Source organism: Macaca mulatta, chromosome 13 (assembly GCF_049350105.2).
Source record: "Macaca mulatta isolate MMU2019108-1 chromosome 13, T2T-MMU8v2.0, whole genome shotgun sequence".
Lineage (NCBI taxonomy): Eukaryota > Metazoa > Chordata > Mammalia > Primates > Cercopithecidae > Macaca > Macaca mulatta.
In genome coordinates this window covers 40,043,253-40,057,981 of record NC_133418.1, presented here as the reverse complement: position 1 = coordinate 40,057,981, position 14,729 = coordinate 40,043,253, and the positions used below count along the sequence as shown (strand labels likewise).

Sequence of the window (14,729 nt, the reverse complement as noted above, 5' to 3'; positions counted from 1 at the left end):
TGTCAATTTTTGCTTTTGTTGCAATTGCTTTTGGCGTTTCTGTCATGAAATCTTTGCTCATGCCTATAACCTGAATGGTGTTGCCTAGATTTTCTTCAAGGATTTTTATAGTGTTGGGTTGTATATTTAAGTTTTTAATCCATCTTGAGTTATTTTTGTATATGGTGTAAGGAAGTATTCCAGTTTAATTTTCTGCATATGGACAGCCAGTTCTCCCAAAACCATTTATTAAACAGGGAATCCTTTCTCCATTGCTTATTTTGGTCAGGTTTATTGAAGAACAGATGGCTGTAGGTGTGCGGTCTTATTTCTGGATTCTCTATTCTGTTCATTGCTCTACATATCTGTTTTGGACCAGTACTATGCTGTTTTGGTTACTGTAGCCTTGTAGTATAGTTTGAAGTCAGGTAGTGTGATGTCTCCAGCTTTGTTCTTCTTGCTTAGGATTGTCTTGACTATCTGGGTTCTTTTTTTGTTCCATATAAATTTTAAAGTAGTTTTTTCTAATTCTGTGAAGAATGTCAATGGTAGTTTAATGGAAATAGCATTGAATCTATAAATTACTTTAGATAGTATGGCCATTTCCACAATATTGATTCTTCCTATCCATGAGGATGGAATATTTTTCCACTTGTGTCTTCTCTGATTTTCTTGAGCAGTAGTTTGTAGTTCTTCTTGAAAAAAATCCTTGACTTCCCTTGTTAGTTGTATTCCTAGGTATTTTATTCTCTTTGTAGCAATTGTGAATGGGAGTTCATTCATGATTTGGCTTTCTGCTTGCCTGTTGTTGGTGTATAGGAATGCTAGCATAGTTTGAATCCTGAGACTTTGCTGAAGTTGCTTATCAGCTTAAGAAACTTTGGGGCTGAGACAACAGACTTTTCTAAATATAGGATTATGCCATCTACAAACAAAGATAATTTGATTTCCTCTCTTCCTATTTGAATTCGCTTTATTTCTTTCTCTTGCCCAACTGCCCTGACCAGAACTTCCAATACTATGTTGAATAGGAGTGGTGAGAAAGGGCATCCTTGTCTTATGCTGGTTTTCAAGGGGAATGCTTCCAGCTTTTGCCAAATCAGTATGGTATGGTCTGTGGGTCTGTCATATATGGCTCTTATTATTTTGAGGTATGTTCCTTCAATACCTAGTTTATTGAGAGTTTTTAACATGAAAAGATGTTAAGTTTTATTGAAGGTATTTTCTGCATCTATTGAAATAATCATGTGGCTTTTGTCTTTAGTTCTGTTTGTGTGATAAATTACATTTATTGATTTATGTATGTTGAACCAACCTTGCATTACAGGGATGAATCCAACTTGATATATGGTGGATAAGCTTTTTGATGTATTGTTGGATTTGGTTTGCCACTATGTTATTGAGGATTTTTGCACTGATGTTCTTAGAAATACTGATCTGAAGTTTTCTCTTTTTTGTTGTTGTATCTCTGCCAGGTGTTGGTATCAGAATGATGCTGGCCTCATAAAATGAGTTAAGAAGGAGACCCTCTTTTTCCATTGTTTGGTACAGTTTCAGGAAAAAAAAGTACCAGTTCCTCTTTGTACTTCTGGGAGAATTTAACTGTAAATCCATCTGGTCCTGGGCTTTTTTTGGTTGGTAGGCTATTTATTACTGTCTCAATTTCAGAATTCATGATTAGTCTATTCAGCGATTCAATTTCTTCCTGGTTCAGTCTTGGGGGGGTGTATATGTCCAGGAATTTATTCATTTCTTCTAGATTTTCTAGTTTATGTGGATAGAGGTGTTTATAGTATTCTCTGATGTCAACCACTTCTTATCTCCTCTTAGCCAATGTCTACATCTCTCTTCTCTTCCCTCACCTCACATCACTCATGTGCCCTTTTTCAACAGCCTCCTGACTCCAATCCTTGCTGATACCAAAGGCTCAATCTCTTCTCCTACTTCAAACTTCTTCCTCCACCAGCTTTTGATCTGATTGAGTCTCAGAAAGAAGGGAGCCTTCACTCTTAGTACCTTCATTAATTGCTACGTTGCTTATCTATTTTTCCTCCCACACTCTGTGTTCTCTGACATCTCCAGAACCACTAGTAGTAACAAAGAGAACATGTTAGGAAGTCTTTAAGTGACCCTCAAAATATTTGATCCAAGAGATATTCACACTCCAGCTAGAAACTTTGAAGCAGCTGGCTTATTTTTCATTCTATCCCCTCAGTGTTCCCTCTATAGAAATACAGGCTATAGAAATAGATAACCTGAAGAAGGAAAGTGATTTTTATAGCAGTCAGAAAAGAAAAATATATAATCATTTCCAGTGGTAATAATTTCTCAAAATATAATCAAACAGAATAAGGGAATAAAGAGTAACTCAGTAGGATGGAAGGCAATTGAATCAAACCCAAAAAAGTACAAGTTAAGAAAGAAAGATCCAGGACTGTGTGATTTCAGTCAAGCTTGATCGACACTACCTGAAGTCTGAGATAGGTGGAGATGGGTAGCAGATAGGAAACGTTGCTAATCTTGCAGGGAAAGAAATTCAGGATGATTGCCAAGGAGATTTGCTGCCATACAGTGTTTGAGCAGGAGAGATTAGGAGACAGATTTCAGGAGGTAAAAAGAAATGTTAATTAAGTCTAATTATAGACTGCTTTCAGTATGATTTGACAGGAAAAAGAATTAGCACAAATAGGAGGGAGATAAAAGAAACAGCAGAGTCAAGCAGTTTCCCTATTTTTAATGAACTCCTATAAATTTCTGAATGGGTAAGAAACAAAACCTATAAATATGGGAACCCAGGGACAATATGGAGTGAGAGGGAATTCAGGACAGTGAGGGTTTTAATTAGACACAGCGGGAAGGGATGTAGAGCCCTGGTGAAAAGACTATAAAGGAAGGGGAGGGAGATTACTCTCTGACATCACAGGGAAGTGTTAGAAAATAGATTTGGGGAGAGTGTTCTGTGGAGAGAGAAGATGACAAATGATTTCGGTCTTGTGTGGGGCAGGGATTAACCTTTTTTTCTTTCTTTCTTTAAAAGCAATTTATTTCTTATTACAAAATGCAGGTGAGGAGCACGGGCAATGCCTGTAACCCCTTGGTTGCGCATCTTCCCAGTCTATTTCTGCTTCTAGAAATACCGTGTGTACAACACCAAGCTCATGCTGTCCCCAAGCGCTTGCACATTCTAACAGCTGCAGAGTACATGAGCAGGTGGAAAGTCCAACAGATGCCCCACTCACAAGGCAGGACCCTCCAACCCCTCTTCTGGCTCCCTTTTGCTAACAGTAACTGGTTGCTCTTCCTACTGGCCATAGATAAATGACACCTCCACAATTCTCTGAGAGCTTTCAGGCAACCTCGGGAGGCAGTGACTAAGACCCTTCCCTTGCTGCCAGCTTCCTATGTCCCAGGCTGCCTGTGGCACCTGGACCGCTGCTGCCCCTGGGTCCCGCGCATTCCAGGGCAACGATGGAGGAAGGGCAGGCCATGCATGAGGATTTAACAGTCTTTACTGGACTCAGACCAGGAGTCAGTGGGTCTTGAGGACCTCTGTGTATTTGTCAATTTTCTTCTCCACGTTCTTCTCAGCCTGTTTCCGTAGCCTCATGAGCTGTTTCTTCTTCCGGTAGTGGATCTTGGCTTTCTCTTTCCTCTTCTCTAGGGTGGCTGTCACTGCCTGGTACTTCCAGCCAACCTCCTGAGCCAGGCACCCAGACAAGCAAACTTTCTTGTAGGCTTCAGACACACAACCTTGAGGGCAGCAGGAACCACCATCCTCTTTTTCTTGTCGTAGGGCGGTGGGATGCCGTCAAACACCTGGAGGCGGTCCAGGGCGGCCTGGCCTCCCTTGATCTCGCACGGCAGCAAGTCTCGCACGGTCTGCCAGAGGATGCGGCTGGGGGCCTGGAAGTGGTAGGGGCCTCTGGAAGTGTTGGTGTTCATCCGCTTGCGGAGGAAAGCTGGGTACTTCAACTTGTTTCTGTAGAAATTGCCAGAAATGTTGATACCTTGGCAGCATAGCACCACCACCTTCTGGACCAGCAGTGCCTGTTTAGCTGCGATGGCCGCCAGGGGGCCCAGGAGATGGCCTCGACCATGGAGCACCAGGACCTGTACCTCCGCCATCTTCCGCAGCTATCTGGGAAAGGGGGGACTAACCTTTTAAAGAGGATTAACCTCTTTTGCCTCAGTTCCTCCTCTCTGCAATGGACTCTAAATACTAATCACCTCACGGGGTAGTTGTGATGATTAATGAGTTAATCCGTAAAGGCCTAAGAACTGTAACTGATGCAAAGAATCTCTCAGTGCATATGAGCTGTTATTATTCAATCTCATAGTTTTCCACAAATGCAAAATAATTATTTTGTCATAATAATTAGATATGACAACATATTAATGATTATATAAAGTCTCATCATAAACAAGTTATTTTAATGAAAATTATATCACTTATTTTTCTCTATAATCATTTTTTCCACAGTTCATCTGGATACCAAGCAACATTTTCATATTGCACAGATGAGGAAATTAAGGTTCAAAGAGGTTAGTGGCTTGTCCAGTTTTCACATTAGTAAATGATAAAGCCATGGCCAACCCAGGAGTTCTAAATCCAAATTCTATTGTCTTGACATTAAACTGAATTTCTAAATAAGGGAGAATTTCTTTAAAGGAGATTTCTGAATGGATCTTCACACATCCCAAAAAACTAATCATGGTTACCAACAGACTAAAGATTTTTTAAAGACAACTCAATTTCAACAAATCAGTCATGCTATCCTGTCTTTCCCTTTGCTGACAGATAAATGCAAAATGATAGTTCTTCATGTGATCACAAAATGACAGTCCAAACTCTAAGTATCACATCCACATTCAAAGTAGAAACAAAGAGGGAAAGATACCAGCTCCATCTGTTCTTTCTAACAGCAAAACAAAAAAGTTTTCCAAAAGCTTTCACAGCACTCTTCCTTTGTATCAGGATTAGGTCACATGACCTAGTCTGGCTGTGATGGACACCTCGGGCTGGGCATGTGGTCACCCTAAACAAAATCTGAGCTACCCTGGCAAGTAAGAAGAAGAAATGGATATTAGGCAAACAATTAACAGTGCTAGTTACAAATACTCCCTGAGCTGGCAGAGTAAGTCAACCCAAGCTCAATAGGAGCAGCATGTAGGAGAGCAATCCGAGAACAATCACGGACTAAGGACCAGGTTCCATTACCACTTTCCAGATGCCAGGCAATTAAACATATTCCAAGACCTGAGAATGGTAGCAGAGTTGTCCTCATTGATATTGGATTTATTGCTAACACAGGCACAGAGCTATACCTAATTTTATTTGTAAAACAGGCTAATATGTTTTTTCCTTGCACCCCAAGTGTGTGGAACAATCTACTAACTACATTTGTCTTCTGAGTTCTCTACTGCTGTGCATCATTCTAAAAACATTAGCATTTTAAAGTAACCTTCCACAGAACCCAGAAAAGTGACTCATCTGGAATCGTCAAGTCAATCCAAAGCAGAAGCTATGAGGAAGTCAGGAACTAAAAACAGGGAGACTGATCTAAAGTTTGTGTTAGGTTGAACTACATGCAATTGCCTATTGTTAAGAATTGAGGTGTCTCCCACAAATATTCATGTGTTGAAATCCTAACTGCTAGTACCTCAGAATGTGACCTCATTTGTAAATAGGTTATGCTAGCCCAAGACATTCAGTGAACAGGACTGCAGAGTGGGATGATGCCTGCAGATGTTACAGAGTCTCAGGGACATAATTCTAAACATCACCTGTCACAGTTTCCCAGACCTGGACTGTGCTGGGGTTGCTTAAACAGTGAACTGAAGAATCAGATTCTGTGAAAAGCAAAGACTTAGACTTTGAGAAAAGATTTTCAAATCACATATCTAATAAAGAACTTGTATCCAAGAATATATTAAGAACTCAAAACAATACAAAAACTAACAACTCAATTTTTAAGATTGTCAAAAGATTTGAACAGCCTTTTCACCAAAGATGTATGAATTGCAAATAAACACATGAAAAGAAGCTCAACATCATTACTCATTCCAACCAAAACTATAATGATACCACTACATACCTGTTAGTGCCACGGGACCCCTGGGGTGTCACTTCACCAGCTGGAAACATCTGTGGCTGGCAGTGTCTTCTGCCTGAGTGTTGCTCATGCCCACTGGGCTCGTTGGGCCCACTCAGCTTGGCAGGCTGTGCTCAGCTCATGCTACCTGCTCATATCCCACACCTGCCAAGGGTGAGCCAGGTTTGGAGTGGTGAGGGGTGTGTGGGCAAGTGAGCACAGGGCCTGGCCACTGCATACAGCCAGGCACACAGGCTGCTGCAGCTAGGCAGGCAGCTCCAGGTACCAGCACAGGTGTCTGCTCCATGTGAGGCTGCAACTGGACCAGATGTACTGCACGTGGCTTCTGCTGCAAGAACCTGCATCTGGATGAGGGGAACGTGGTGGCACCCAGAAGCTTGCAGACACTAGGAACTGCAGACACCCAAAGAGGGTGTAACAGCCCTGGCTTGGGGAGCTCCTAGGCCTGGGCTCCCCAAAGGGCTGAAGCTCTTCTCTCCTTCTCGTCACCCACAACATGGTGAGCAGGGAGCATGTTTCAGCACTTTTTGTGTTACAGCTTTTTAAGTTCCACCATTTGGTGAGTCCCTAGTTCTTGTCCCATATCCAGGAAGAATGAAGTACATGGACAACTGGAGGGTAAGCAAGGCAGAGTGGAGCCTCATCAAGTGACAGAACAGCTCTCAGGAGACCCAAAGTAGGTAGCTCCTATTTATGGGCAGATCCTCCTGATGTCTGAGTCTGGCTGAGTTTGGGGTATTTATGGTGTCAGAAGGGAGAAAGTGCATGGCCAGGCCTGGAAAAAGCACTAAGTTATCACTCCAGTCTGTGGACTCTATCCAGAATTGACAGCCCAGCCCCCACACTTCAGACTATCCCTGACTTAAAGGTGGAGCTTCACCAGGGATGTGCCCCTTTCCACCCAGAAGCCTGTCTGCCTCCTGTCACCATCAATCATGTCCATCACACCCAGGCTATTCCTGCCGAGGAGCATCCCCACCCTTGGCCCCCTTCCTGTGCTCACTAGTATCCAAAGTCTGGAGGGGGGCCAAGGCAGCAGGGGGCTGGTGTATCAGCGCTGCCCCAAGAATGCACACACCCAGCCAGGTTGTAACATCACCTGGTCTTGGCCTCAGCTTTGCTCCACAATCAGAGTGGGTTCTGGGAGTGGGGATAGGCCAGGCAGTGCGGGCAGACACTTCTGAGCCTGTGGAGGCATGGGGGCTTTCCTGGTCCCCAACAGTGCAGGGATGCCCAAGTCCACAACCACCACTGGGTGGCTACAGCTGTGCCCAGGAGGGTGGGAATCCTGCCCCACCAACTCCGTAGTGCGTGGAGTGTGCCTTGCCTACTACTGCCAGCATCTTCACAGTAGCTACGCCAGAGAGGCCACCACTGCCATCATTAGGATGGCTAAAATTCTATCATACCAATTGTTGGTGTGGATGTAAAGCAACTATAACTCTTATACATTGCTGACAGGAATGTTGAATGGTATAACCACTTTGCAAAACACTTTTTCAGTGTCTTAAAAAGCTAAATGTGTACTTACCATACAACCCAGCCATTCTATTTCTAGGTATTTACTCAAGATGAATGAAAACGTATATCCATACAAATAACTGTTCATGAAAATTTATTGAAACTTTATCTGTAATAGCTAAATCCTGACTGCAATCGCAGTGTCCATCAACAGCTAGATAAACAGTGAAATACTACTCAGCAATAAAAAAACTATTTAGACATGCAACAAGATGGATGAATCTCAAAATAATTATGCGGAGTGAAAGAAGTCAGACCAGAAAACATGCATACTATATGATTCCATTTGTGAAAGAGTCTAGAAAATGCAAACAAATCTGAAGTAACTAAAAGCAGATCAGTAGTTGCCTAGGGATAGGGGATGCAGGGGGTGGTGAGAGAAAGGGATTACAAAGAGCTGTGTGGAAATTTTAGGGATGAGACGAAGTAGGGATGGGACTTGGCTTCAGCTCACCCCCACCAGAGCATTACTTCATGCATTCCCACTGACCACAAGACCTTGCAAGCTGTAAGTTATCTGAAGAAATCAAGAAAAGTGACATTCTACCATAAATCTTACTCAAGAAAACTCCCACCACCCTCATGTGCTAAATGCCAGGGGAATGACGGACCCTTAACCTTAGCTTCATTACAATACTAAAAATCACACCCAGGGGTGGAGACTCAACATGCTAAAGAGATGTGATGCATGCGGAAGCATGTTAACAAACTACATAGGTGCTAAAAATTCCCTTCCTCTACATGCCTAAACATTACTCCTTTCCCAACATAGCCACCCCCCATAAAACTGCCTTTCCAACTCCCCAACAGGAGCCGGCCTAAGAATATTTCCTCTCCCCCTCCGCCTCCCTTTCCCTCCTTCCCCTTTCCTCCCTCTTCACCTTTTCTCTCCCTCTCTCTCTCTCTCATGTTGCCTCCCTATGTCCAGGCATAAGTTCCAATAAAACCATCTCTGGGAAAATTATTTTGGTCTTGTGTCAATTTCAGTTGCATTGAGAGCCCAAGAACCTGTGGTAATGGGGAGGTGATAGACACACTTATTATCTAAATCATGGTGATATTTTATGGTTCCAGGGTAATTATGAGTGAAAAAAAGCACAAGCAGTTTTTTATCTGCTCTCATCCCACAATGATCAACACAGAAAACTTCAGTAACCAAATTTGTGGGATGTTTTACCCCCATACCAAGCAAGCAAGCAATCCTGCAGCTGCCAGCTGGATGCCCACTAATTAAATTCTGAAACTATCTACTTGGAGATAGCATCAGATCCCATAGGATGAGGGCTCAGTCCCACAAGACTTCCCCCTATTTCTGATGCCAATCACAAGCCCCAGGTGATTTTACCTGTGCTTCTGTCTCATATAGTTTGACTGTGTCCCTACCCAAATCTCATCTTGAATTCCCACATGTTATGGGAAGGACCAGGTGAGAGGTAATTGAATCATGGAGGCAAGTCTTTCCCATGCTGTTCTTGTGAGAGTGAATGAGTCTCACAAGATCTGATGGTTTTATAAAGAGGAGTTCCCCTGCACAAGTTCTCTCTCTTTGCCTGCTGCCATCCATGTAAGATGTGACTTGCTCCTCCTTGCCTTCCACCATGATTGTGAGGCCTTCCCAGCCATGTGGAACTGTAAGTCCATTAAACTTCTTTTTTTGTAAATTCCCCAGTCTGGCATATGTCTTTATCAACAGCATGCAAATGGACTAATACACTCCCCATCAACCTGCTCACTATAAATCAAAGTTTCCACAACTCCCTTCTCAGGTTTGATTAATTTGCTAGAGCAGTTCACAGAATTCAGGAAACACTTATGTTTACCAGTTTATTATAAGAGATATTACAAATGATACAGATGAAGAGATGCAAAGAGTGAGTTATAAGGGAAGTGGCATGGAGCTTCCATGTGCTCTCTGAGTATACCAACCTTCAGGAACCTCCATGTGTTCAGCTATCTGGAAGCCCTCCTTACCCTGTCCTCTTGAACCTCTTATGGAGACCTCATTGGATATGAATGATTCATTAAACCATTGGTCATAAGTGATTAACTTAACTTTTAGCCCCTTCCCTTCTCTCCCTTAACTCCAGGTTGGGGAAAGGGGAGTAAGGCTGGAAGTCCCAAACCTCTAATCATGACTTGGTCTTTTTGGTTACCACCCCAATCCTGAAGCTACCTAGGGACTGCCAGACATCAGTCAACACAATATTAGCATACAAAAAGACATCACTTTAGAGAGTCTAAGGATTTTAGGAATTCAATGCCAAGAAAGAGATGGAAGAACAAATATGTATTTAACAATATCACAGGTATATACATATGTCAAAACTTATCAGATATTATATTAATACTTTAAGTATGTGTAGCTAATTATATATTATACCACAACAAAAAAATTTAATTGGATTCTATTAAACTGAGATTTTTGTTTTCCCTTTGCTTCTTTAAACAAATTATTTCAGAGTGGTTTAAAATAAGAGATTAACTTGCAAAAAATTATGAGACCACAGCAAACCATAATAGAAAAGAGGATTCAATGTTGTTAACACCAGAGGTTATATTTATTGTAAGCAGCCTATTTGATTTTGAAATTCCTGACTGCTGAGAAGGAGAAGGTAAGAAATGTAATTAGTTACACTGTTCTTATTATCTCATAAATGGAAGCATGGCAATTATTTAAGATAAATTCACCCTTGAATTCTGAAAGGAATTCATCACATGGGACTTTATGAGAATCACTGAATGATATAATGAACAATTGCTCTAACAGCAATTCCATAGCAATGGCAAAATCCTCTTTGTGTGGCCATCTCCTCAAGTCAGACAAAAGGCATACCATTAAGTCTAACCATTCTTAAGGGGAATGAAACCAATGTGGTCAGAAAGGTAGCATTCTGATTTTCTAATTTGAAGCAGTATAGTTATATGCTTGCATCCTCAGTTATATAGATAAACTATGCCCTGAGTCCCCAGGCCTAGCCTGCTGGTAAATAGATACAGACATGGAATCCAGGCAAATTTTATCTTCTTGTTGCCTGCTCATGTAGATGACCTCAGAACCCTGACAGATCTGCTGTCCTCCCAGCGTATCTGTTAGATACCACCCAGGTTCCTGCAGACCCCATAGTGCAGACCTCTCCACACCACTCTGCCTCTGCTGTCTGTGGAGGTCATTGTGGCTCAATGGACAACTTACACTGCTGCTTTCCAGTCTCTGGGAGGCCTGATTTGTTCCATGGTCTGCAGCAAAGCAGACAGGAACATTCCTCACTCCAATTATGTCACACACTGTTAGTAGTTTTGCTGGGACCCGATGCTTTGAGTTTTTACTGGAAAACACTTGTCATTTCTGTCACAGTCCTCTCTCTCCCTAGGTCTAATATTTGCAACTGTGACACTAGGCAGGGGACAGAGTGAAGTGAATACTCCCAAAAGCAGAGTTCATGGCCTTTGTACCTGGGTATGCCTGGCTCCTTCCTCCTTGGGGATGGATTCTCCCCTAAGAAGCTAATCAGCCCCTCCTCCACAAAAATTTTGGTTGTTCATCTGACTCATTCTCCAGAAATGACTGGCTATTTCCAAATCCATGGAGTTAACATAATAAACACAAGTGGTCTCAAAGTTTGTCGCATGTTAGAATCACCTGAGCATCTTTGAAAAGTCCCCATATCCAGGAAGTACCCAAACCAGAAGATCTTAGATGGATCCCAGACATCAGTATTTTTCAAGAGTTTCCAAGTGATTACAACGTGCATCTAAGTTTGAGAACCTGTGATCTAGACAGAAGCTGAAGTCCATGCTACAAATACACCTGACAATTCTCTTTTGTCTCCCAAGACAAACGAAAACAAAATTGAGAGATAACTCACTCTGGATAGCCATCTCCTCATCTTTGGATTATAAATTCATAGTCTAGATGCAAGGAAGTTGAGGAATATTTAATAGAAAGAGAAATGCAAATTAAAAAGTTAAAACCAGGGACTGTGAAAAGTCTCAATACAATCAGAAAAACAAATTTTATGCTCAAGTAAAACACATACCAGGAATCACCTACTCCCACCTTTGCTTTCCACCATTTGTTTGTTTTGTGCTGAAATAATAAGTTTTGTAATGAAAGCATATTTCAGACTCAGCCTTCACAGGAAACCTTCTACACTTTCTGTTTAAATGACAGCACTTAGGATGATGCATGAATTTCAAAGAGACAACGTCCAAGCTCATCTCGGGTTTACTTGGGCATTATTATTCATGAAGCCCTTTCTGAGCTCTATTTGAGGATATCTGTAAGCTGTTTCAAAAGACCAGGGACCCCTACTGTAATAAACAAGTCATTTACATGGGGGAAATGAAAAACCTACCATGTCTGCCAAATGAAGGCAGATGTGTCTAAGCAGAGGAGGATTGATGAAGCGAGATTAGAGAAAGCTAAAGGCTGGATTAAAATACATCAAATCTGCCAAGTGATGGAGAATATACTACCAACCAACAGGAATGGATGTTAGTGCCTAGATGATGTTGCCATTGATTTTTTTTTTAAAGCAGTACATATGAAAGCTTCAAAACCTAAGATTTAGCCAAATCACAGCCCAAGGATTTCAGACACCTGCCAGGTGCTGGTGAAGCATAACTGCATTTCTTGATGCTTTCTCCTTCAGCAATCAGAACAGCACAAATGTCCATCCTACTTTAATAGATAAATATTTCTTTACTCTGCATCTGGTCCCTCAGCTTCTGGGAGAACTGCTGTGGCCTGATACATAGGCTGTGGTCACCAGCAGGTAGTAGCAAAGGGTACTCTGCAAGGGTTGTGCATCACTCCACCCACCTGCTCTGTGTCTCTCTCATGGTAGCCTATCCTGGAACACTTCTCTTGAAACCTTCAGTTATTTTGCCAAGCATGGTGGCTCATCTCTGTAATCCCAACATTTTGGGATGCCAAGGCAGAAGGATCACTTGACGCCAGGAATTTAAGACCAGCCTGGTCAGCATAGTAAGACCCCCATCTCTACAAAGAAAAATGTGAAAATTAGCCATGTGTGAAGGTGCATGCCTGTAGTCCCAGATAGTGGGGAGGCTGAGGTCAGAGGATCGCTTGAGCCCAGGCTGCAGGGAGCCATAATTGCAGCACTGCACTCCAGCCTGGGCAACAGAGTGAAACCCTGTCTCAAAAACAAAAAAAGTTTATTTATCACTTACATAGCACTCTTTCTGTGCTGGACATTGTGGTAAGCACTAATGAATAGGAACTCATCCATTCCTTACAACAACACTCTCTATAAGGTAGGTATGACTGTGATCTGAGTGATAGAGATAAGGAATTGAGGAATCAGAGCCATGGTGAGACTGAGTACAGTGTTCCAGGTCACAAAACAAGTGAGCAGTGGAGACAGGATGTGAATGCAGACCGACTCTGGCTTCAAAGCTTGTCTCCTAATGACTGTTCTCCACCTCCTTTCTGGCAGCTATGAGACCTGGTAGGGTCTTGCTCTAGCATTGCTGTATGACTGTTAAAGGTCTAAAGCACTGGTTCTCACTCTTTGGCATGCATCAGAATTAATATTCCCTGGAGAGCTTGTTAAAACACAAGCGGCCTTAGAGTTTCTGAGTCAGTGAATCCAAGATGAGGCCCAAGAATGTACATCTTTAACAAGTTTCTGGGTAATCCCGATTGCTGCTGCCTTGGGAACCACACTTTGGGAATCACTGGCCTAAAGCACTATTTTTAACTAGTGATGGACATTGGGCTAATAAACTGATAAGCTTTTGGATGTTAAAGGATTCCATCCTATGTCATTTTTATATCATTGGAAAGAAGAAGGATAGTCTCTCCTGGAAAGAAAAATAAAAAAGAAAAGATACTCACAATATTGTGTGTAGACTTAGAGTGAAGACACATGGTTTTGTTAGCTTTTCTGTTTTTAAGAAGGAAAAATAAATAAATAAAACTAGTGAATACACCAGAAGGAAGTTTCAAGATTTCCTGATTGGCAGGTGCAACTCTCCTGGATCCTTGGCTGCTGAAGAAACATTGGACTAACCAGCATCACCTAGTGGCCATGTGGCATTGACTCCACTGAAGGGGAATGAACTTGTCCCTTGGTATTTGAGCCTTTCTACTATGTCCCCATATATGACCTTGTTCATGTAATTAGTACATTATTATTGCTAATTTGTCACACCCTTATTTTAATAAGAAAACATTATATAGGTAAATACAAGTAATCAGAATATGTGCTTCACTTAGTCCTTCATTGATCAAACAACATTTACTGGGATTTTGTTATACACTAACACTCTAGTAAGGACCAAGTGGGCACAAACCAATTATAAAACGTGGTCCCTGTCCATATAAAACTCACAGCGCAGCTGGGAAGGCAAGTCACTCTCATTAAAACAGAAAAAAGCACACAAGAATCAAAACTCATGTTATCTATTATTTACAAAACAAATCCTTTTTTCTTATAGTTATACTATATTATTTTTCCCATTTACTCAACAAATATGAACTAGGCCAAGTATTGTGCTGGGCTCTGGGAATAGAAATAGAGACACACTTCTTGCCTTTAAGAAGTTCACAGTCTAGAAAAGAAAGGCACTTAAACAAGCATATACCAAACAAACAGGAGGATACAGCCAATCTGCCTGGACTCAGAGGGTAGTGAAAAGTTTCATGGAGAAGGCGACACTGAACTGAGGTAGGAAATGTGAGTGGGAAATTGTTCAGTGTACAAACTGTACACTGTAGAGGACTTAGCATTCTACCGAGGAATGGCACATGCAGAGGCAGAGAGGCCTCACCAGGAGGGCAGACTCCAGAATGGCCAGCGAGCTCGTACAGCCAGAACAGGGTGTATTTGAGGGAGCTGCAGGAGAAGCAGCCACCTGTCAGCAGGATGGGCTTCATGTCGCCGGAAGGCAATTAGACTTTCATCAAAACAAAATGAGAAGCCATTGAAGAGTGGCAAGCAAATGACATACTGTCAGGAGTATTCTGGGAGACAGAAGAGGGTGGAGTGAAGAGAGGTAGGATACTGCGATCATTGTAGTATAGGATGATGAGGGTCTAAACTCAGATAAAAGAAGGCAGATCACAGAGTTTATTAAGAATATAGATTCATA

At 42.0% G+C, this 14,729-nt stretch overlaps 1 pseudogene; it reads right to left on the bottom strand.

Moving 5' to 3' along the window:
* Window positions 1-3,496: 3,496 nt before the first annotated feature.
* LOC693856 (large ribosomal subunit protein uL13 pseudogene) lies at window positions 3,497-4,104 on the bottom strand (annotated as a pseudogene).
* Between the last annotated feature and the right edge of the window lie 10,625 nt (window positions 4,105-14,729).